General features: G+C 37.6%; 1 protein-coding gene across 2 annotated transcripts in view; it reads right to left on the bottom strand.

Annotated features, from left to right (window-relative positions):
• The window catches only part of LOC110164760 (adenylate cyclase type 6), a 55,306-nt gene that overhangs the window by 19,588 nt on the left and 9,401 nt on the right, over positions 1 to 26,317 (bottom strand). The window contains exon 1 of one of the 2 annotated variants that reach the window (XM_055165806.1): positions 10,483 to 10,649. The exons of the other annotated variant lie outside the window; for it this stretch is intronic. The gene's annotated coding sequence lies outside the window, so the exon portion shown is untranslated. Of the gene's footprint in view, positions 1 to 10,482; positions 10,650 to 26,317 lie in introns of those variants that run through there. 2 annotated transcript variants of the gene reach the window in all.

Consider the following 26,317-nt stretch of genomic DNA (forward strand, 5'->3'; position numbering starts at 1 on the left):
AATACACGAAGTGCTCCACTATGTTTTTAAATTCCATATGCCTTCACTAGAATCATTTGGATAATTTCAGTCCTGGAATTGCTAATCTCTGATGAACAAAAGGTAAAAGGTAGCTGTTCACTTGAAAACTACCAAGGTGGAACTGAGTATCTTGAGCTTTGGAGACGTAGACAGAGTAAAAAAAGGGTTACTCAAACATGAAACAAAACACAACTCCAGGCATGTTCTTTGATGAGGTAACAACATTCTAACACAACTTCAAATGTATAGGACCTTTAAATAATATGTATAATATAACATAATATGTCTTCTTTTTAGACTGACAAAGTAGCACCTGTGAGTAGTTTCTCTCTTGTACAAATATAGGAGTGTGAATGTGATTGTTGCACATCCCCTCCATTGATTTGTCTCTGGGGAGTTACGGTTTCCTGTACGTGCAGAAAGACACAAGCCACTGGATGCACTGTATAACTAACATACGGTACATGATGATTTAAACATGTGTGTCTCTGTCACAGTGGCTACAATAGACAGATTTATGTATGGTTCCAAGCATACATTATATACAGCACGCTTCCTCAAAGGAAAATTAGATGGATCCATTGTTAAGGTCTGTCAAGGGGATCTCATTGTTTCGGTTTTTACTGTTACATATTGCACTCTTTTCTGATCTATTGTCATGTTTCCTCGTTAGGAGCATACCTGGAATTTTGTTTTATTCCATTCACACATGTTTAACACACAAACCTGCATATTTAGGCTGAGTTTTTCTCTCAAACAGAAAACACTGTTCCACCTTGTGATGCCATACAGGAATTGCTCCACTGTTATTAATAATCACTTGGATGATTTCAGTCCTGGAATTGCCAGTCTATACTGAACAAGATATTGGTAGCTGTTAATACTGCTTTATTACATCACAAGGTGGACCAGAGCATTTTGAGCTTTGGAGATGCAAACAGACTAATAATAATAAAGGATAACTCAAACATGTATGAATGAAACAAAACACAGCTCCAAGTATGCTTTTGAAGATGTAACAACATCATAAGATGGCCTAAAGCTCACAGGAAACAATTTGTGTATATAGAACCTTTAACCATGCATGATTCTTGTTTTAATTTAGCAGCATTTTGAACATACTGCAGGTTTCACTCAAACTGTAATGTTCCTGGATGTAGAATAATGTTATGAAAAAATTAAATCTCAAATCAAACCGCAATCACAATGCTGGTCATATAACTCAGCCCTGCAAAACATTACATCCTTAGATAAACAAGATAATAACATATAAACAATAAGATAATGTTTTATACAGAGCTCCAGTGTTTGTGTTTGTGTTGTGTGTTGTGTGTTTAATGTTGAGGGGGTGACCTTTCGTGTCCTACACAGTCCTAAAGCTCATCATGGGAATATTTTCTGATCTGTCATCGACCACTTTCTCAAAACAGCTGCGAATGTTTATGCCACAAGACCCCAGCTCCCCTCTCCAGAGACAGAGCGCAGTCTACTTCAATAAGAATACAGTACAAGGAAATATAGAACGGAAAGATTCATCAAACTCTATCAAAATTACTATCTGAATAAACGCAACTAGCAAATCTCAGATGTAGCAACACTTGTGGTGTATTGTTCTCTACAATATTTAGTCTATCTCTTGTCATGATGATGAATTCTGGCTTTCAGCGCTAAGGCTTATTACACTAACACAATGGTGCACACACGTTTTTAGACAATACATTGGATATGGTCTTACTCTTGTTCTGAAACAGATCAATTATCTATATGTGTTTCAGTATCAGTACTTGCTGAAATTAACCTAGTTTTCATTTTGTCAGTTGTCCATGGGCTTCTATTATGTATACATTTGTAAATATTCTTGTTATATGTGTTTTTCGTACTTTTATGGTGCACTGTGTAACTTTTTGATTGAGGGTCCGTCACCTGCTTGTTTCTATGGATATGTCAATGCTCTGCCTGGAATAGTCCACAGTATGACTTTAAACAGCTCTGCTTTACATTTATTCAATTATATGTGGTTTTATATCTCAAACATACCTAGAAAAACTGGCTTTCTGACTGTGAGCGGGCTTGTCTCTCCACAGATCTGACCTGTACCTTGGTCTAGTTTACTCTCCATGAAGATAGGAAAGTGTAATATCATACTGGGAAACATTCTAGACAAAGCAATAACATCTCCAGGGCAAAAAAACATTTGATGGACCCTCCACAACGCATTGTTAAGTAGTCTCAAATGTTGTTGCACCTGGACATCCAATGATAAAATGTGCACAGTGAACTAAATCTTAGTTTAGAAAAATGTACCTATTAAAAAATATATTAGATATAAAGTGGAAGAATTATATATTTCTACGGTGACTTATATCTTAATTATTTCTATTAGTCTACATGTGTGAAGAACTATACCTGTATAGCCTGTCACAATAAGAAATTTTGAAGCGTGATATGTTGCTAAAGTAAATACAGACAATAATACTGAGCCCAAACCATATAACAGATAACCCCTAAAAAGTATTCTAAATGTACAATATGGTTAAAAAGACATAAAAACATGCAATAAATAACACTTAAGTAATTAGTTTGCATCTATAATGACTCATAGAAGTTCATAATTCAACACTCTAAAGCTCAAATCTCATTGCAGTACAGAAAAATAACAAAACATTTCTCAATAGTACAAACAACAAATACTGTCTCCCAAAAACATTTATCATGTATTGAAGTTGATATAGTATGTGTCATGCGAGGCCTATATACAATGTCTTTGGTGTGTGGCTTTTTCATATCTATACTGATTATTATTGCCATCTTGTGGTTAGAAAAGAAAGTGCACTGTGGGTCAACGAGTCCAAACCCAAACCTGCTTATGCGCTGCAGTTATACATAGTTAGGCTAAAACAGCATATATGGCCTTATGTGCTTTATGTACAAGTGATGCATAAAAATGAAATGTCTCTCTCACTAAAATGCATGAATAAAAGAATTCAAATACCAACAAAAACATCCACTTTAACCAAACTATTCCACGTAACACGTATTTACAAGAGATGCCTGAAATAGAATGAGCTCCATAAAAGACGACAATAGATAAGAGTGTGACTGACAGATGTTGAGTAGGAAGGAAGTGAGTGGTTGGAAGCTGGACAAGACAAACACACACAAAAAAAAAAAAAAAAAACATGGCCGACGGGAGAAAGAAGAGTGAAAGGGAGGGATGAAGGGAGAGAGAGAGAGAGAGGGGATGGATGAAGAGAGAGAAGGGACAGAGAGGACAGTGACAAGAGGCAGATGCTCCACTGTTTACATTACACTCTCACTGTTCAAGCTAAGGCACCGGTCCTACCTCAACCTGCTCTACAAGTTTAAAGGGGACATATATATGAAATTGTTTTATGAGCTTTGTACAGTAGGATGATAGTGTTCTTGCATAATTAGTTTAGTTCTAGTCTGGTTGATTCACACGGATGGGACAAGTTCTCATTTCACAAGATTTGGCCAGACAAAACTGCTACAAGAGAGAAGAATGAGAAAAAATATCAAGCCAAAAATATTAAAGGTCTTATATCACACAAAATTGTTATTATGTTGTCTCCAAAGCCCAAAATGCTCTGTTCCACCTTGTGATGTCACATAGTGGTAGTTTTCAAGTTAACAGTTATACCTTTAACTTTTCCTTTAGTTCAGTAAAGATTTTCAATTCCAGGGCTGAAATCATCCAAATGATTCTAGTGAAGGTTTATGGAGTTTAAAAACACAGTGGAGCACTTCCATTATTACCACATGATATCACCAGGTTGGAAAGAAAGAAGAACTCAACCTAAATATGCAGGTGTTTGTGAATGAAACAAAACACAACTCCAGGCATGTTTTGATGAGGAAACAGCATTATAACATAGATCAGAAAACAGCACAATATAATCCCTGAATAAAAAGTTATGAGGACAAAAATGGAAACTTTAACCCCTTAACACCTGAATTTATATAGATTTATATAAAACAATGTTTTGTGTGTGTTTTGCCTTTAAGGAGATGGAAAATTAAGTTGAGATTAGTAATGTGACTATAGCAAAAAAAATTAAATAAAAAAATTAGAAATTTGGGTATGTTGCAAATTTGCAACAACTAGAAACAAGTCCTTGCCAAAGGTTCCTAGGAAGGTCCTGCATATGCACTAACCGGCATTGGAGGAATGCAACCACTATCTTGGCTTAAATCTTGATCCAAACTGTTTGTTGCATATTTGTGACAGTCGGCGTTAAGGGGCTAAGATGAATTAAGAATTTTTTAAACGCAATCCACTTCATTTCTCTCTGAATATATAAACAAATAAGCATTAAATATTGTTATATAGAAAATCTTTTGAGACCTTCTTGAGTGGGTGGGAGGGTTAGCAGGAGTATGCAGACCCTGAATATGCCCTTCTGTTCAGGCCCGCACCTCCTCCTCCACCTGAGGAACCTCCTACACCTTCATCACCCACCTACATCCAAGACTCGAGCACACAGGGTTTTGAGGACCATGTGCTGTGAGGACATTGGAAGGAAACACTGACTGGATTTATCAGTTTTGTCGAAACGCAACTGGCTGGTAGTAGCCTTTTGCCCAAAGATGAAATCTCAGCACTAGGCTCTCCAGTCGTGCCTCATGAGTCTTTGCAAGAAGACATTTCCTTTGACTCTCCAGAGATTATGGAGTTTATGGCCAGCTCAGGCACGATCGGACATGGGACAAAAAGGGCTGCTTCTGAGCCCATTGAAGCTGCACTCTTTGATGAGTGCACCAGTCCCAAAAGAAAGAAGAAAGTGTTGTGTGATGAGCCAACAGCCAATCAGAAACACAGCTGCTCCTCCCTATGTGCCAAGGCCTACAGTAAGTTAACATTCATAATCCAACAATGTATTGTACTTTTTCAATGTTGAACTATAAAAAACTAATTCAACATCTTTTTGTCATATATCAATTAAAGTATCTAAATGTTTTTTTACCTTTCAGTCAAATGTTATCCCTGTGATCCACTCAAACGCGTTGAGCTCCTTGGATACATTGTAAGTACCAAAGACACTTGTTACCACACTGCTTTTGTCCCATTGCAGTCTGTACTAATGAATGTCTTTCTATTCTTATCTGCAGCCAAGGAAAACAGATGTACATGTGTGTGGTACCGGCCTCCTCTGATACCTCTGCTATGTCAAGGTAAAGAACAGGACCATTTTTGCATGTAAAAGTATATATACAATTGTTAGCCTCATGGAAGAACCTAAGCATACAATACACATTCGTTCTCTTGAGAAGTTATTACACAAACTCATATTTGCATAATAATAACTGCCCTGTATATATCCTTATAACATAGCAGGAGGAAGCAGGAAGACAAACCCTGCATAAAGAAGCTTCCCAATGTGTTCATGTTGTTCAGAGCTGAGCAGAGGCACACACACACACGAACTTGGATTCAGTCATGGACCAATGGTTGTTAATACAGTTCACAAATGTAAAGTGTATCTGGTCATTTGGAGCAAATGTAAGAGCAGAAGGTAGAATTCCTGTTTAACATGTGTCTTGTTCCTCTGCAGTGGAAGATGCTGTCTGAAGAGGAGCAGGCTCCGTACTATGAGCAGGTTCACAGAGAGAGAAGAGCTCATGAGGCCAAGTACCCTGGATGGTCCACCACGGACAAACTATGCAAGTGCATCACAACACACATCTTATATAAAGATGTATTATACACAGCCATTCGGACCATTTCAGTGCTTATAATACCTCCACTACTATGTCTCCACCTGTTTGCACCATGTTAATGATAGTTATGCCTCTATGTATTCACAGTGAAGGGAAATTAAATGCTACCAGCATTATTATTATTACTAACACTTTTATGTCATTTCTGAGCAAAAAGATCAAGAAGAGGAAAAACAGTGGTCTACCTGTAGCCCCCTGTACCTCTCAGGAGCCTGTGATGTGGCCCAATACAACTCATCCAGTGAGCTTCAACAACCAGCCCATGTCTAACCAGGCTATGTACCACCAGACCCACGGCAACCAGCTCATGTTTAACCAGGCCCATATCAACCAGGCCATGTACAGCTCGGCCCACAACAACCAGGCCATATACAGTCAGGCACCTAACAACCAGGCCATGGATAATCACCATCCTGGAGAGCCAGACCCTGGAGAGCCAGACTCTGCAGCATCTTCCTGTAGATACTTTCAACTTTGAGGGCAATCCAATGGAGGGCATTCCCTTTGAGGCCTTTTTGAAGCAGGCCCGTGACAATCATGTTCATGTGCACGTCAGCCCTGTACGACCAGGTCTTGCTCTACCAGGCCCTGAGCAACCAGGTCATGGACAAACAGGCCGCTGAGAACCAGGCTATGAACATTCAGACTCTGTAGGATCTACCCATGGAAACCTTCATGTTTGAGGGTATGCCATTGCAGGGTATTCCTGGAGGCCTTCATGAAGCAGGCCTGTGACAATGGTGTTCATGTGCAGATCATTCAGTCAGAGCCTGGGACATCAGCCTCCACAACTCTGGACATTTAGACAGCTCTTTATGCTGTCAGCACAATAAAAAATAGCATTTCATTGCAAATTATGCTGATAGACCATTTCATCATCATTGGTTATGTAAGTATAAACAATCAGGACTAACACCTGACAATACAATATCATTTCTCACACTGTTAGCAGCATGTTAAAACAAGCTGAGGGCATAATGAATTCAATCGGCAGAGTACTTTTGCAGATTTGTTTACTTGTCTTACACTACATGTCCACCCAGTACTGGGTTCAATCTGCACCAGTCCCCAAGTGGGTCTTAACTCCTCCCACAACTACATTTCAAATAGCACTGCTAACTCGAGCAGAACCTGGAGGACTAAAGGGGAGTGAGGGGGGAGGACGGGCAGCAGGTACAGAGTTTGATTTAGCATTTAGTTCCATTTTAAAAGAACACACTTAATGATAAATAATTTTTATAGGTTCTATATTACACAAATTATCTCTTGAAGGTATAGTGGAGCACTTCATGTATTACCGAATGACATCACAAGTGTGATTTTGTCTGTATTTTCTGTTTGAGAGAAGAATTCAGCCTAAATATGCAGAAGTTGTGTGTTAAATGAAATAAATGAAACAAAACGCAACTCCGGGTATGTTTGTGATGAGGAAATAACATTATAACATAGATTAGAAAAGGTATTGGTATAATTTTTGATGTATAAAAAAATTGCAGAGATGGAGAAGCCAGGTTAGATTCCTCTGGCATGGTTATGCAAGAAGAATCTAATCCTGACTGTAACCTACATATTGAGTGCATTTCAACTGACATTTAATTGCAATCATTGTCTGGGATACAGAATACTTCTTAAATAGTTTATGATGTGAGTCTGGTCACTGGTGAATCTCACCAAATTCAGATGGCCGTGACTGACAGGTGGATTAGCAGGAACACACATGGTCTGTCTGTATCAAAACAAATATGGCTGCTCACAAGGGACTGAAAAACATCACAGACTTCTGCAGAATGAACAAAGCAATAAACTCGAATGCTAACTGATAATCTGAGGTGAGAAAACTTTGATCTTGTTTGACCAATGAGCTCCTTCATTTCACATGCGTCACTGTAATAAAGAAATATGATTGGACGATTTCAGGCAACTGCAAAACCCAAAGTACAAGTGCATGTTAGATTTCCAGTGACAAAATGGAATTACTTTAATACCATGTAATAGCAGGAAATGTCCAGCCTGCTCTCCAAGCAACAGAACCATGTGTTTACAGCAAAGTCACATCTAATTCAGATCATCCAACGCTTTACTTTCCTCTCACCAAGATGTGATTTTAATTTAAGTTTGAACAAGGCATGAGAGATAGAGAGAAGAAGAAAAGAAAAAGAAGGGAAAGAGAAAGTAGAAGAGAAAATCGAAGAGGCAGAGGAACAAAGAGAGAGGGGAGTAAATGAAGAGAAAGAAGGAGAGGGGAGAGAAGAAAAGAGGAGAAAAAAAGAAAAGAAAGCAAGAGGAGGAAAAGGAGAGGAAAACAAAAGAGAAAGGGGAGAGGAAAAGATGATAAACACAGAAGTAGAGAGAAGAGGAGATAAGAGAAATAAAGAGAAGAGGGGCAGAGAGGGAGAAGAAAAAGAGAGGAAGTGAGAAAGAGGGGCTGAAGAGATGGAAGGGAGAGAGAATGGAAGAGGTGGAGGGATGGAGAAATAAGGAGAGGAGGGGAGAAAGAGGAGAGAGAGCAAGTGAGGAGGAGGAGAGAAAAAGAAGTGACAGAGAAGAGAGAAAGGAGAGAGAAAACGCAGCAAATTGAGAGAGTTAGATGTCTTATAATGTGCATATTTTCAGTGAACCAGATGGACAACAGTTAGTCGAACTTGTCACAGTCTTGGCTTAAAGTGCCCATATCACGCTATTTTCTGATCTGTTTTAATGTTTTGTCATCACAAACAAACCCAGAGTTGTTAATGCACAATTTACATGTTAATAATTATGCCAAAACCTCATCTTTCCTCGTTCTTGTTGAGCCAATCTCATGTCTCGTCTTGTCCTGTGGAAATGCTGTCTCATCCCATCCCTGTTCATTCATGTAAAACAGTATTGTCCTGCATGTGAGGTGTGAAGCTCTGTTTTTACCTACCCCACATCTCCGCCCAAAAAAAAAATTATACTTTTTGCTTACCTTATTTAATCTTTAATCAGCCCCTTCTTTTGATTAACATTCACCATAGAGTTGTATAAAACTAATAATCAATGGTAAACAACATAAGATATGATAGGAGGTGTTAAAGGCTCTAAAGGTAAAAAGTAGCTGTTAACTTGAAAACCAACACTTCCTGACATCACAAGATCGTTTTGAGCTTTGGAGACATAGATAGAAGCAAAACACTGTATACAGACTGTATACTGTATACAACTCTGGGTATGCTTTTGAGGAGGTAGCAACATTCTAACATGGTTTAAAGCTCACAGGAGTTAATTTTGTGTAATATAGGATCTTTAAGTACAGCATTTAAACCACAAACTATCCAGTTAAATAGAATAATCACACTTTGTAATAGAAATTAACAAGGCTTAGTTCAGTAAATTGAAGTAAAGTATTAAAAGTATTTTGCAGTAGCCAATTCATGATATAAGCTTAGTATGAAGTGATATTATTTAGAAGTATCAATAGACTTTCGTACAATGTTTTAATGTCTTCCCCCTTTAAGTATTGTGTATACCTTAGTAGTAACAGTGGACAAAGTATTTCTAGAAAAGCATGTACCTTCCATTCCGTGAACACAGATTACACGTTCTTCATTCACCTCAGATTACATCAGCACTTTAAATCAACAGTGATCTGAATCTGGTGGTTTATTTTTCACCTGAAAGCGGCGTCCTGTCTGCGGAGGGGACCTTGGCCTAATCCTCGATATCAAAATGGTATTATGTAAGCAGCGCTGTGACCCAGCCACAGCAGCAAACAGCGTTAATGCTCCCTGTGCATGTGGCCGGCCTCACAAAGCCTCACACAGCTCCAAACAACCAGCAACTATTAATAACAAGGACCTCAGTTTAGATTCTGACAAGAGGCAAAAGCTGAAGTAAAAAGAAAAAAACAATGTGTGTAAATGACTGTACTAAAGATAACTCAGTATTACAATTATTACTGGAGAAGAATTATTACAATGTTATATTGAAAACCATCCTAATCCATCATTTTCACTTCAAACTAGGCAACACGGATACAATATTGGTATCGGATATCAGTGCCGATATTGGAAATTTAGGTGGATCAGATATTGGTTTCCAAAATATCTGTTTAGCCGACATCCTATTTTGGTCTATGAACTGGTGTAGTAAGATCATTTACTGTCCAATGTTGGCCCAAAACGTCTCATAATATTGCAGTTGTATTTTTACAACTTTTTTTTATTTTTGCTGTTTGTGGTTAAAGGAAATAAAAAGTATTTTCAGTCTCTGCACTGGTATTGGTTGATATTGTGAATTGGTAGATACTTTTGGCAAAGTACAGAGATCAGTATCAGAATAGAAAAAGCTGGATCAGTGCATCCCTACTTCAGACTGTCAAATATATGAACATACAGACCTAGTTTACATTAAGTAGTGAGATTTCTTATGTAAAAAGTCAATTTTTATTTTTGACATGTGGCTGGGTGATTGGAAATTTAATTTGCACGTTTATCATTTATTGAGCATGCAGCAAATAATATTTTGTCATTTAACACATTACAATACATTAACTAGCTGAGAAGAATTAACAATTTAAGATCGATATTAATTTACACAATTATTAAAAAAAGTAACATGAGGAATAATTTACCTACAGGGACAATAAGTGTATCTCCCTTAAATATAACTTTAAACAATTTACAATTACAATTATTTGAAAAATGTTAAGTATTCAGTTGAAAATCTACAACAAAAAGTTAGAACTAGTAAAAAACTGTTTACCAGATGGAGATCTCGGCATAGTGCAGCATTCACATAAGAATACAATTGCTGGAAAAATGGAAACTTGGCCCTTTAAGGCATTTTTTACACTGGTCTGAAGGGAGTAAAATGACTAAACACATCCATTATAGTCAATTGGTAAAATAACAAACAAACTACACAATACCAAGCCTTGATTTCCACAAAGAGGGCATTGAGTTAGTCCTGAAATGAAACATGTGTTTTGAGGTGGGTAATGACTCGTACTCTGGGATGACTGGGTACGTAGTCGAACAATGGGATTTCCCCCAAACAGCTTTTATGACGTAGATTCCAGAGCTTTAGAATTGATTTAACTCTCACTTTTTGTCATTGAATCGTCACCATGACTCAACATGGACTTTATGATTCAGCTGCTCCAGCCCTGTGCCTCTTTAAATTACACAGACCAATTAAACCGGTTTTATAGCTCTGATGTTTGGTACACAACTTTATTCCACAACTTCTGTTTTGAATTTGGACTAGGGTTGGCAAAAATCAGATACTAGTTGATACTATAGTCTTAAAATACACAAAAAACTAATATTTGGGCAGATGTTACATCCACAGGACAGAAATGAACCTCTCCTGAATAGATTTAGATTTAGATCTTGATCTGTACCAAAACACGTATATAAAACCACATAGGCTAGAATACACCCATGGACCACTATGGAACCTAACTGGATGACTGAAAGATTACACACATACCTCATAATATAAAAGAAAGTAATGTACTTACTTAAAGGTGTAACGATATCCAAGTCTCATGATACGATATCATCATGGTATGAACCTCACGGTATATTTATTGCGATATCGCGGGAAAGCTCATGATATGGTGGGGAGGCTCACGATTAGGAATGTAACAATATCCAAATCTTTTCACGATATACATCTCATGGTACAATATTTATTGTGATATTTTGTGGAGGCACACAAAACTGTTAATATGCTACTTTTTCCTCTTAAAATGCCTTGACAAGACATAATCTAAAGAGCTAAGACTTAAAAACATGAGAACTGTTATTTCTTCATGTAGTCTACACTGAAATGGACCAAAGGATCATGGTGTATGTAGTTCCCTCTGCTGTTTTTTTTTTTTTTTTAGCTATTGCTGCACAATAACTCTTAATTTAAGCAAAGAAACTTGTAATTCGACACATTGTGATGGTCCACGATATTGTGAGAACTTTGACGATACAATATCACGATATTTCGGTTATTGTTACATCCTTATACTTACTTCATTCGGCAATTGTATTTTATTAATCTGTGATACGCACAGGCTTCAGCAGCGTCCCATAGTCCTTTTGGTACAAAAAAAACAAAAACTGCTACTCCCCACGTGATGTGCAGCTATCCATAGGGAGAATGACAAGTTCACGGCTCTTTGCTGTGATTACGTTTACGGTGATGTCTCCTCCCGTTGGGCACCACCATTTTCAGCAGCAAGTCGCAGATTTTTTTTCCATTCACACCAAAATGGCTATAGAGAGCTGCCGAACGAATGAACTCATTTGCCATTTTTATGTAATAAAGAGCTGTAGAGTAGAATAAGTGATTTCTATTGTTAATTATTAGTTCATTCTGCTACTGATATTGTCTATTTAAAATTGTTAAGTGGGATTATCCTGCTTTGTGTCAGTGGCATAAAGTAGATTCAGTATTTTTGTTTATCATTTATCATCAATATTTTACTGTAGGAATATATTGTGCTTGAAAATGTGTTATCCTGACAGGCTTAATCATATTGCAACAATAATATTTCATTGTACCTCATTTCGAGATTTCTAACATCCACAGTGAATACAACCACTTCCTCCTTGACCTCTCCCTGACCTTTCTCACCCATTTAGAATTCTCTCGTGAACAGAAAAACAAACCAACAATTTGCCAGCACAAACAATACCCCGCTAATGATATTAAAACTACAATAGCACCATTTACCACTGTGACGCCTAATTAACCTTAGAATTAATCAAATAGAGTTCCACAGGTTCAGCTTTGAAGAGGTAAAATAAACCAGTGTGTTTATCTTGCAAATTAAAGGTGCATTATGTAACTTCCCAATCACAACAGTGTTACTTAGACTAAAAAAATCCAGAGTATGGCATTAAAATGATCTATTTCCATGACGTAAACAAAGCAGGTTACATCACCAGGCCAAGTTACAGGTCTATGTAAAAATATATATGCAAACAAGTGCAGTAGAATAAATGCAACATAGTTTAACGCCATACTGTGGAACATTCTAGTCAAAGCAGAGATATTTATATGAGACAAGAGGAAAAGAAATACAGGGCCCTCTACCAGAAGCATCTGTCTTATAATATGATATATTTTTAAAGTCCACAATACAACTAATGGTAGGGATGTAACAATAACTGAAATATCGTGATATTGTATCGTCAAAATATTGTATCGAGAGATTTGGATATTGTTACATTCCTAATTGTGAGCCTCCCCACCATATCGTGAGCTTTCCCACGATATCGCAACAAATATCATAAGGTTCATACCGTGATGATATTGTAATGCAACACCCTTAACTAAAGGTGATTAATTTTGTCAATATTCATACACCGCTTATCACCACTTTCAACTTTTTATAATGTAATGTAATAAATAGGGCCGCAAGATTAAACGCAATCCAATCAAAATCCCAATTAGAATGGAAAAAATTTGCAAATTGCAAAGACAGAAAATTTGAAGTAGATTAACGTCCTCCACAAACAAGAAAATATTCTATCCAAACTGCTAACCCTGTAGTTTAGATCTGTACAAACGTGCTCTGAAACGTGATTCTTGTTGATTCTTCTGGACATGTTTAAAATGTGAACCGAATTCTATTAATAAAACATAAATTGCTAATTTAATTGCACCTGCAGCACTTATCACAAAAATAATTCATCCTAATATCAAAGTTTTATTGAAGTGTCTTTGATTTTATCTTATTCTTTTATTTCAAACTGTATTCTATCTCTGTTGACAGCAGCCTTCACTTAGCAACTCTCACCCACATTCCACATCCTTCCTCTACCTCAGCACTGACACCAGCACACCCCCCTTCCTCCCTTCCTCCCTGCCTCCCTGCCTCCCTCCGCTCTACCCAAGATCTGAGCCTCACTCTCGGGTCAGTGTGTCAGGACGCTCTGTATAACCTCTGGATCTCTATGTAACTATTACTTTTTCCAACTCTAATCATGACTTCTTCAGATCTAATGTCTCAAATGGCTAAATAAACAACCAGACAATCTTCTGAAGTTAAATTTTCAACATTTATTTATTTGACCCGATTGTAGACATTATGTTTTTAGTGCAATTACATTTAAAAGCCCATATTATCTGATGTTATAATGTTGTTTCCTCATCACAAATATACCTGGAGTTGTGTTTTGTTTGTTTAACACACAAACCCTTAAGATTTAGGCTGTGTTCTTCTCTCAAACAGAAAACACCCTGTTCAACCTTGTGATGTCATGTTGTAATACAAGAAGTGCTTTAATGTGTTTTTTTTAACTCCATACACATACAGTAGAATGATTTCAGCTCTGGAATTGTCCATCTCTACAAAAGAAAAGGTAAAAAGTAGATGCTAACTTGAAAACTACTTAATGACATCACAAGGTGGTTATGAAAAAAATAAAATAAACACAACTCCGGGTATGTTTTTGACGAGGTAACAACATTCTAACAAGGCTTAAAGTTCACAAGTTAATTTTGCGTAATATAGGACCTTAAAATTATGACACCTGCTGAAATTCAAAAAGGAAAAAAACTCAATGTAGGTTAAGTGTCTTGCCTAAGGACACAAGACAAATATGTGGTTGGGCAGGATTTGTTGTTACTACTACAAAGTGTTACTGCAGAATGTACATCCAAGCCTTTTCTCATATGATAAAGCTGTTATATAAGATCACATTTGGTCTGGTTCACACAATCATTGACAAATAGAATGATTTAAAATTCCGTAAGTTTTCTGTACCCTAATCAATCCATAAGCATGAAATAGGCAAGGGGGTCACTGTGATCTTTTACTGCAATGAAAGTGGTTTGGTCCTGGTTTATTCCTGGTCAAGTCCTGGTTTAGTCCCAATTTTTAAATGTCAAAAATAGTTTCTTCTCTCAATTTTAACATTTTAATATTTTTTACATTATGATAGCTGCCGTTTTTTTTATTGGTCCATCATTTTGAGACTAGGCGTATTTGGTTATATGTGATTTTTCAGGTCAGATTTTTATTGACATCCCTAATTGCATGTGTCTACTCTCCATTTCCATTTAGACTTTTGCCAGCTAACTAACATTACAGAGAGTCAGTCATGTATGGAGCTATCAGGGCAATCGGTGCCATATTGGTTCTGTCAGCTTGTTTTTATAGCTTTTCACAGACTTTAACAGGAAGAAAGGCTTATAATTTTCCTAAAAACTGTTTTAATGCGGAAATTTGGGCAGCCTCTTAGCATTTTGGTGGTGAATTACTTTATGGTGCATAGACCTACATCAGCGTATCAGGGATTTCAGGCGTCCACACACTGTTGGATCAGATCTGTACTCAGATGAATTCGTGGCAGCTGGCAGCACCAGATTGTTCTGTCTCTGGAACTGTTTTCAATTGGATTAGTGTGGACAAACACTGCATCCACAATGAAAATGACTCAAATACGTACTAGTGTGGACAGGGCCCTAGTTAGCCAGAGTTGGAGACGTGTGGAGACACATTTTTTAAAATTCCATCCAGTCTTTGTATTTGCAGAGGTCGCTGGTGCTAGGCTAGTGCATGTCAATGGCCATTGTTAGCCTGCCACTAAAAACAGTCTTACCCACTCCACAAAACACCCGAAACAAATCTATTATTACGCCAGACTGCCGATGTAAATATCTGTGTCAATACAATAATGTTTGAAATACAACTAACCTTGCATCGCATGAATCATCACATGTTGAGGGACTATTTTCTCAGCAGCAGAGGAATTACTTTGCTGGTAAGATAGGGACTAGGTGATATCAGTCCGCTGCTGCCAAGCTTTCTATCAGGAACATAGACTGTAGGAAAGAAGTGGACTAAGTGAGTGTGACGTTATCCATAGCGTTCAGCACAACTAAATGAGGCTTGTGATGCTAACGGTTACAGGAGCGAATCTGGAGATAGGCTCTATGTTATGAACAGGATTTTTTTGACGGACAAAATAGTGAAAAAAATAAAAATTCAGGATCACGTAGTGCGGGTTAATACGAACATTTTAAGACCAAAATGACAGGGCTCACTGTAGCAGTTACAAAGAGAGGGGCGACAAGCTCTTAATGTAAGTCAATTGGAGCCAGGGTCAGAAGGAGCCAGAAGAACCTCCTGGCGAACTTCCTATTTGGCATGCGGCAGCTTACGCATTAGCTACATCCACTCACATATACAGTCTATGACTCGCTGCTGCTGCTCAGACATAAATCTTTCAAATGCAATGTTGGCTTTACTTCTAAAATTATTCTATCAACACAGACATTTACATTGACAGTTTGGTGTAATAATCGTTTTGTTTCGGGTGTTTTGAGGAGTGGGTAAGACTGTTTTTAGTGGCAGGCTAACTATGGCCATTGACATTGCTAGCCTAGCACCCGCCACCTCTGCAAATACAAGGACTGGATGGAATTTTTTTTTTTTTTTTAAGTGTCTCCACACATCTCCAGCACTCTGGTTCACTAGGAAATGAGGCCCTATGTCCAAAATTCCAGACTGTCCGTTTAAAGGTCCTATATTCCATGAAATATCCTTGCGAACTTTGAATCATGTTGTCATCAAAAACATACTTGGAGTTGTGTTTTGTTTCATTCATTATAGTTTGAGTTATAAATCTGTCTAGAGATGGACAACTCCAGAGCTGAAATCATCCAAATGATTCTAGTGAAGGTGTACGGAGTTGTGTATGGAGTTGTGGCGCACTACCTGTATTACCACATGACATCACAAGGTGGAGCAGAGTGTTTTCTGTTTGAGAAAGAACAGTCTAGTCTGTGTTAAACCTTTGTAAATGATACAACACACAACTCCTGGTATATTTTTGATAAGGAAACAACATTATCAGAAAATGGAGCAGTCCCTATCCCTGTAATTCATGTTTCCCGTGGAGTTTATCTTTGTTTACATTAGCAACAAGAACCAATATAGCAACAGGTGTCAAAAGTGATTATTTGGTTTGGTTAGTGTTGTCATTGTTTGGAGTGGTTAGCAGTACCGTTGATCTGGTTTGCGTTAGTCGTTCTCTTGTTGCTGGCTCTGTGTCGTGTATTCTTTGTGGGAGATTGTGTATATTTGCAGTGGTGGGCATCTGGCCGTTTGTGTACTCAGCCCTGGGTCGCCCCACACACAGCTCCAGTGCTCTTATCTGAACAGAGCAGAAGTACACCCCTCCCCTCTCTACACCCCAGCCACCATGATAGTCTTTCACTTTTTTACTCTTCTCTTACTCGCACTCTCTCTCTCTCTCTCTTTTTGTCTAACTCTCTCTTCACCCCAACCACCATGATAGTCTCTCTCCTTCTTTTGCTCTTCTCTTACTCCAACTCTCTCTCTTTCTCCAAATCTCTTTACACCCCAACCACCATGATAGTCTCTCTCTTTTACCCTTTTCTTACTCGCACTCTCTCTCTTTCTCCAACTCTTTCTACACCCTGACACTCATGGTAGTGGTCTCTCTTTCTCTTTTTTACTATTCTCTTACTTGCACTCGCTCTCTTTTTCCAACTCTGTCTACACCCCAACAACCATAATAGTCTCTCTCTTTTACTCTCCTTTTACTCGCACTCTCTCTCTTTCTCCAACTCTCTCTACACCCCAACCACCATAATAGTCTCTCTCGCTCTTATTCTCTTCTTACTCACCCTGTCTCTCTTTCTCTAACTCTCTACACCCTGACACTCATGGTAGTCTCTCTTTCTCTTTTTTACTCTTCTCTTACTCGACTTCTCTGTCTTTCTCCAACTCTCTCTTCACCAGAACGATCTCTCTCTCTTTTAATCTTCTCTTACTTGCCCTCTCTCTCCTTCTCCAACTCTCTTCCCCCAAACCCCCTTAGTAGTCTCTCTTTCTGTTTCTTTCCTCCTCTCTATCCCCCACTCTCTCTCTCTCCCTCACACCATCCATTCTCTTTTTTCCCCTTCCCTCTATCTCTAAGTCAATCTTTCTTTTCTGATCGTTGTCCCCTCAACTCTCTTTTTTATTTCGCCTTTCTCATCTCCCCTCCTGCTCTCTCTTTATCTGTCCTTCCTCCCTTCCTCCCCCTTTAACTGTCACCCACTCTCATTTCTTCTTTCCTTCTCTCTCCCTCCCAACTCCCTAAATGCTCTCTTTCTTCACACTTGCTATCTTCCAATATTAAACCCCTCCCCTCTCTCTCTCTCTCTATCTATCTTTTCCTCCATCCTGAACCCCTCAGTGCTGTTTCTCTCTCTTTCTCTCTCTTAAATGAGTATCTATCAATACTTGTAACAGTATATTGATGTTTTTTGACAGCTCTAGTTTGCGTCAGTAAAATTGAAAAAAAAAAATCTATTCTCATCAAAAAAACGGTCTTCCCTTTTAACTTAATTAATTCACTAGAGCTGCCCTGGGTCCACATGCGTTACTAGATAGACAACTACTGAGTCCTCACTATGGGGGGAACTAACCCTGTTTAAATCCTCAGTCGGGATGCAGTGAATATGGTCTGATCCACGCTGGGGGTCCTAACACTGAAAACTACACCAAACACGTCGCTGTTGGCAACCGCGAGGTGTGACTTCTGCAGAGCCTGTGTGAAAATGAAAATGTTCCACCGACAGCCCCGTTCGGCAAAAGTGGTTTATATCAAGACCTGTGAGGGAACAGGAGGAATACAATGTTTTTATGTTATTCACTTAAAGGAAAGCAATAATTACTTAATATTTTATAGCATAATTTCATTTATAAATATTCCATGATATTGTAATGTGTGCTCCTGTATCCAAGTAATTTCCCTAATTGTGAATCAAGTTTATTCTAAGATAATTTAAGATCAGATAACATTTTAGTACATCAGCTAGTATATCATTGAGATAATTAACAAAAAAAACCCAACAAACTCAATCCTTAATTCACACTGTCTATATCAGACATGTCAAACTCAGGCCCGGGGACCAAATTAGGCCCGTGATATAATCATATTTGGAGAGATCATATCAAATACGTATTAGAGCTGGCCGCCGACTACAGACAATATTTATTTAAAATGTTGTTATTATTTTATATTTGCTTGTTCTAGATTCAGTGTTTAATAAAACTATTATTAAACATTTATTTTAATAAGAAAAGGTTTAACATTACATATCTCGAAAGAAGAGAAAACATGCAGATGTTGTTGAAATTTTTCAGTAAATATTTAGTTTGGCCCACAACTTCATCCCAGATTTTTATTTTGTCTTGTTTGAGTTTGACACCCCTGGTCTATATGAACAGATTGACTAAACCAAACTGATTAAATATAGTTACATAAGATAATAACTGTACATATGAGACACAATAATATGATTGGAAGCTGTTTTTAGACTTTATAGGAACATGGTTATAGGCCATACCAAAACTGGGCAAGTACTAAAGTTTTTTGTTTTTTTTTTAAACTTCAAAATAACTCAAAACAGATCCAAGTGATAAGATTGTTCTACGTAAAATATGAATTCATCACGCACAATAATAAATCTGTATCATAAAACTGTAATTGGAAAAACTTTGGATTCCTGTTAAGTAGGGGTGTATCAATATACAAGTCTCACGATACGATATCGTCACCGTAATAACCTCGCGGTACGATATTTATTTCGATATCATGGGAAAGCTCACAATATGGTGGGGATTCTCACGATTAGGAATGTAACTATATCCAAATTTCTCTGTACGATATTTTCACGATATACATCTCGCAGTACGATATTTATTGTGATATTTTGTGGAGTGTAACAAAACTGTTAATATGCTACTTTTTCCTTTTAAAATGCCTTGACAAGACTTAACCCAAAGAACTAAGACTTAAAAGTGCTTGGAACTGTTATTCCTTCATGTAGTCTGCACTGAACTGGAGCAAAGAATCATGGTCTATGTAGTTCCCTCCCTCTATCTTTTATTTAGCTATTGCTGCAGCATAACTCTTAATTTAAACAAAGAGACTTTTAATTTTAATTTGATATAATGTGATGGTCCACGATATTATGGTGAGAACATTGACGATACGATATCACAATATTTCAGCTATTGTTACATCCCTACTGTTAAGTGATTTAAATATATAAACATAAACAACGCATTTGGTCTGGATTGCCAGCATTTCAGATTCAAATTATTCTGTCCAGATTATGACATGCAACACCATGTCTCGAAAATCACAGAGTCAGAAGCAAAGGACCCTTTTAAATAATAGTTTTCTTTTTAATCCATCGTTATTTGTTGTTAAGTGTTGAGAAACAAGAGGAAGAGGGTGAAAGGGAGGGAGAGTGAGTGGGAAAGAGAGACAGATAGAGGAGGAAAGGAGAAATAGATGGGGAGAGAGAGAGAGAGAGGCTGAACTAGGTCTGGCTGTTTTGAGTCTTAGTTGTTTCCATGGTAACCACTGCTGGACCTAGTGAGCACGAGCGCTGAGGGAGACACTTAGCCATGCTGTTTATTCTCCTCATCTTTTCTTTCTCAGAAGTGATGCTAAACCCCGCATCCCCCTCTGCAGCGCTCTGATTGGTCCAAACTACACCAAAGGATTATGTATGATATTATAGGAGATGGCAAAGAGTGATTTAGGAAAATTATCAAACTGGAATTTTTCTGATAGGCTGAGATAGAGCTTGTCGAAAACGTAACTTTATACTGGCAGATGTGTCCACAGAGACGCTTTAGCAAAACATAAAAAGGTAAAACAAACTACACTTGAATGAATGCTAAGTTTAGTATGTTAGTATGTCTGTTTAAACAGCCTAATACCGAGTATCGAGTATCATTCGTTCATTTGTTTTTCAATATAAAACCAAAAATAAGAAAATGAAAAGGCTGTTTTCTTCATTATTTGTCTCCAAAACCAAAATGAAAAAACGGATAATGATTTGTTTTTTCAGTTTTTGATTTTGTGTTTAACTGAATAATGGAAAAAATGGATAATGGCCGTTTCCCATTTTTGTGACTTAAACTGCGATGCCGGACTTTTGCACTGCATACGGACTGAACCAGGACTAAATCAGGACTAAACCAGGTTCAGGACCAGACCAGAACCAAACCAGGACTGAGACCAGGACTTAGACCGGGAACAGGACCAGGACTGAGACCTGGACCAGACTGGGACCAGACCGGGACTGAGAATGGGACCAGACCAGGACTGAACGTTTTTTCCATTATTCATTTAAACACAAAATCGAAAACTGAAAAAACGAATCGTTATCCATTTTTTCATTTTGGTTTTGGAGACAAATAATAAAGAAAATAATAGTTTTTTCGTTTTCTTATTTTTGGCTTTATATTGAAAAACAAATTAACAAATGATACACGGATTTACACAGTCTATGAAAACAATTTCAAAGGTTGCATAAAGAGCAGAATAAAGAAAAACAAACTTGCAATGTAACAGACAGAGAAATTGACAGCCCTACATAACTCAGAGATACAGTACTCCCTACAACGCAAACACAGCCGGATTGGACTGTACTAGACTGGAATGAACAATATTATCACAGTGTCTCTAGTGATGGTAAATAAACTTCTCTTGCAGTATACTCCAGCTTCCTGTTTCATCTTTTGGCTATTTCGGTAATCTTAAAAACCTACAACCTTGACAAAGATTGATCTTATCTTGATCACAGAAGCTAGGCAGAGTCGGGCCTGGCAAGTACTTGGAGACAGCTGGGAATGCCAGGTACCACAGTAGGGTAGCAGCGGCTTTAGTGGAAAATGCTGTTGTGTTCTTAGGCAAGACACTTCACCAGTATTGCCTCGTAAGATTGTGGTGTGTAAGAGTGATTGGTGGTGGTTGGAGGGGCTGATGGTACACATTTGCAGCCTCATTTCCATTAGTTTAGTTCACATATTAAATATACATATTTTAATATCATACAAGCATGTAAATAGCGTTAGTTGAGTTGTGAGGACTCAGTTTTGATCTCCATAGTGACAGGTATGTGCTTGTTAAAATGCTGCGGCTGCGTTAAACACACAAATTATTAATGGAGAGAGCTGTGGACCACGTGGACAGAATATCCCTACTCTTTTCCCTCTCGTTCTTCACTCACCGTATCTTATTCTGTACTAAACCATCACTGACCTCACGCTTTAGCAGGATCTGTCTCACTGAACTATAGTCAGAGGTGGAGCCGAAATTAGATCCCAACATGTCGGTGACTTGAACTGAGACTAGCAACAAACAAACAGGTGGCATTTTGAAACTTCCCCTGTAGATTTTTTGCATCTGTGTTAAAGGTGCATTGTGTAACTTTTCTCTGCCTACTTGTCTCCATGGAGATGTTATGGCTTTGTCTGGACTATTGGGAATCAGCTGGAAAGTCCCCCTGGCTCGAACTTTTTTTTTTTCATTATATATATTGTATTAATAAGATTATAATTATTAATTGGCAATACATTCCAAAAAGTGACTCTGAATGATTTTGGAACAAATTCTGTAGCAAGAAGTTTCTTGTGTTGCGCTGCTTACAAATTATGTTCATGACAGGTAAGGAAATAATTAATATTTCTTCCCAATTCAACAGTTACGGATGCTATAGGACATGGGGAACAAGAAAATAAATATTTAAAATACGATTTCATAGTAAACTTCTGCGAGCAAATGAGGATTATATTGAAATGTGTGCCGCTTTGGGAAGATCAGTAAAATGACATAAACAAGGCTCGACATTTGGTCTGGCTACATTCACATTTCATTTTATTATGATATAGAAGCTGATTTTCTAACTCGATACTCGATTACAGTGCGTGATGTGATGGTGAGAATGTCCCTCCTCTCCCGGGCACAGCAGTTACCCGTGTGCCGCCCAAGAGAAGGGGGCGCCCAGAGGGAAGAGGGGGACGATCCTGCCGAGAGAATGGGACGTTCAAGCTGGGACTTTCAAGCCAGAGGGATATTCAAGCCGGTATTCAGACTATTCCACAACACAGTATTAAGGTTTCACAGTGCACCTTTAAAGAACACATACCGTGCTTGAGCCTGGTATACAGTTATAATCTATGACACCTCATTATGTTATCATTTACACATTTTAAATCATAATATTCATCTAAAAACAATTTAATAAAAGAAACACGTCTGCTGAATTCCACATCAGAAAACGTTGGCGTAAACGTCATCACAACAAAGAGTCAGCATCTCCAATTAATAGCCACAGATCACGCTACCAAATAGCAGATTTTTTTTCATTTGTACCAAAATTACTTGGCGATGCTGCCGGATTTCATGCGTATCACTGATGAAAATAAAACTGGTGAACAAGATAAGTACAACAGAGCAGGGGGCTGGTTTATATTCCAAATAAAAAGAGGCAAATGACAATACTACTGGTACTATTACTACTGAGTAAATTTACCAACAATCGCCAATAAATTCTCTCCAATTTAATGAGATACTTTTTTTTTTTTGCTTTCACTCATCAATCTAATTACTCAACAAACTAACATTTATCTTTCCATAAACAAGCTGTATTTGTTGTGTAAACATACATTAGGTATACTTCAATCCAGGAAAAAACTACTTGAACTGGACACTGATATGAACACACACATTTGGTAAATACACCTGTGATGTCTGGTCATAACAGCAGATGCATTTGTATTTAAACTCTGAGTGCAGGGACATTCTTAGTTCCTTATCTTATCTAATGAACAACAAACACTGAGGCTGGACACAGGAGAGGGCAAAACAGTGTCCCAAAGTGGCCTTTTCTTAGGTGTGAATCAACAAAATGGATCTATCAGAAAATCCTATCAAAATTCTTTTCATTTTGATTCTACAAACTACTAATTGTAATGAAACACACATATCACAGTACAATATTAACATTATATTAACTCGGGCTGCACTATGTTGGGACAATTAATTACAAATGGTGTATTTTTATCTTTTTTTTTTTTCAAATTTTAACTTCACCTGGTATCAAATCATTTAAAAATATCATTAAATATAGTATTTCCTAATCCCTTACTGCTCTTCCCTTACTAAAGAGAAGAGCGTCATGGTCTATGTAGTTTATCATGCAGCTTCAAAAGAACTTTAGATACACAATTTCACCATTTTATGTTAAATAATCAATGGTATCATTATAAGACACTTCATCTCTCGCTTGTATTTTTCCAAGATAGTAATACATTTGTGAGACCTTTGCTATTGCACTTGTCAAATATTGTCACTGTTATATATTACAGGATTGTGAGTGTAGTAAATGTGTGCGTTTGTGTGTTTTAGATACTGGGAGCATGTGCAGTTGAGAAAGGGGTTATCCTGTTGCACTGACGCAGACTGAGATAAGGCTGTGGTGCAATGCAAAGACTGTGACCTCAGCGCCACAGACACAAACTCCAACACAACAGATACGTGATGGATCATTTGTGTTTGAATCAAAACATGTGCTGTCCTGGGATCACGTGTGTTTTTCATTTCAGCTTCACTTAAAGGGCCCGTATTATGCTATTTTCCTATTTATGTTGTTTTCTCATCAAAAACATACCCATATATCCAGAGTTGTGTTTTGTTTCATTCACACATTTAACACACAAACCCCATGTATTTAGGCTGAGTTCTTCTCTCAAACAGAAGACACCTTGTGATGTCATGTAATATAGAAAGTGCTCAAGTGTGTTTTTAAACTCCATACATCTTGATTACAATCATTTGGATAATTTCAGACCTGGAATTGCCCATCTCCACTAAACAAAAGGTAAAATGTAGCAGTTAACTTGAAAACTACCACTTTGGAAATGTATTCAAACTAAAAAAATAAGCTCAATAAACACAATTCCAGGTGTGTTTTTGATGAGGTAACGTTATAATAAGGCTTAAAACTTGCAAGAATCAAGTGTCACTGTACCACCCGCTGCCTTAGATCAGCCGACACCAACCTACTCACTCCCCTCATCAGGACAAAGCAACAAACTTTGGGGGACTGAAACTTCGCCGCTGCCACCTCCCCTCCGTCCATGATTCCCCCATTTTCTACAGTATCACGTTTTTATTTGTTCGTAAAGCATCTTTGAGTGTCCAAAAAGCACTATATAAGTCCAGTGTATTATTATAATGATTAAAGTTTGTGTAATACAGGATCTTTAAAGGTGACATTACTGAGGATTTTTTACAAGTGAAAAAATATATTTTGGTTTGCTACACCATTGGTAATGATCCTAATTATTCATTATTCTGAAATTCTTGAATAGCTATCTGTGGTTTTGTTTATGTAGCTTTATCTGAATGTCAATAATTGTGAATAATCATAAAATAGTTGATATCGATTAAAGTGGCTGTACCTAATCTTTTTCCATGTATTTAAGCAACATTTATTTTGCCCTAGCACACATATATTGTAAAAGGGGCTTTTGCAGTCAAAATGAGACCACTGTGTTGTGTATGCGTTGCAATTTATTGTTAGTTACTTGTTAGTATTGGCGTGATGCGTGAGGAATAACTGAACTTCTGCAAATCATTCAAATTAAATTAGTTCTGCTTTTGCATTTTAAAACAGTAATAAAATCAGGTGTAGTGCCTTCAAAGCCTATTTCTGAATCCTCATTTATCTTGCATATATTTTATACTTTTTACTATACTACTGATCTTGTTCTTTGCGTTGCAGCACTGAAATTTCCTCACTGTGGGACACATATAGGTTCTTTTAACATTACTCAACCCCTTCTGCTTAGAGTCGAAATGAAACGTCTGATTTTTTCCCTTCGCTTCAACAACAAATAGGAAAATAATACACAATCAGTGCTAATGATTTATTCAGTTACTTCCAGGAAACCCCAGTGAAGTTAATAAGTAATTGGTGAAAGAGGAAATACCCGTTTACAGTCCATGGTGAGGAGTGATTGATTAGACTGTACTACGTGTCTCTCAGTACACAAATGACCTCAGGACTCAGCAGCTCGGCCGGACGGAGCTATCTCATGACATTCATTCATGTAATGCTGCCAAACAAAGTGAGAGCCTGTGATGGATAGAGCTATGTAAGATCAAGCGTGTCCAAGAGGAGGATAATGGTGGCTCTGTGCCTCGGTGAACTGGCTGAATGACATCATCAGAAAGAGACGGGTGGAGTGGTAATATGAAAAAATGCATTTCACAATTTCTTAGAAAGTAAAGTTAAGGTCAGGTTAAAAGTATGCTATGTAACTTTTCTAGTGGAGGGTTGACCACTAACCTGTCTCCATGGAGATATTATTGCTTTGTCTGGAATGTTCAATACTATGGCATCAAACTTCATGTTGCATTTATTTCATTACAGGTGTTTGTGTTGCTCAAAAACAGTTCACCTTTACACAGTCTACACAGATCTGACCAGTAAATTAGACTTGTAACACCACCTCACCTGCTTGTCCACATGGAAATGTAAAGGTTTTATGCCATAATGTGGAATATTCCAGTGCACAGTGCACCTTTAGTTGCTTATGACAGATGCTGTCCAATAATAAAATATATAATTGTGATTTTTATTACTGCTGTAGTCAGCTACAAAAATATTATGAAAATATAATTAATTAACTTATGTTCGTGTTGTTCGGTCTACTGCAAAACCTGGACCAAAGCCACACTGATCTACAGTGGCTTTGGACTTTGGAACA

The sequence above is a fragment of the Boleophthalmus pectinirostris genome, unplaced genomic scaffold (assembly GCF_026225935.1).
Source record: "Boleophthalmus pectinirostris isolate CB_2022bp ecotype Guang Dong unplaced genomic scaffold, ASM2622593v1 HiC_scaffold_8, whole genome shotgun sequence".
NCBI lineage: Eukaryota > Metazoa > Chordata > Actinopteri > Gobiiformes > Gobiidae > Boleophthalmus > Boleophthalmus pectinirostris.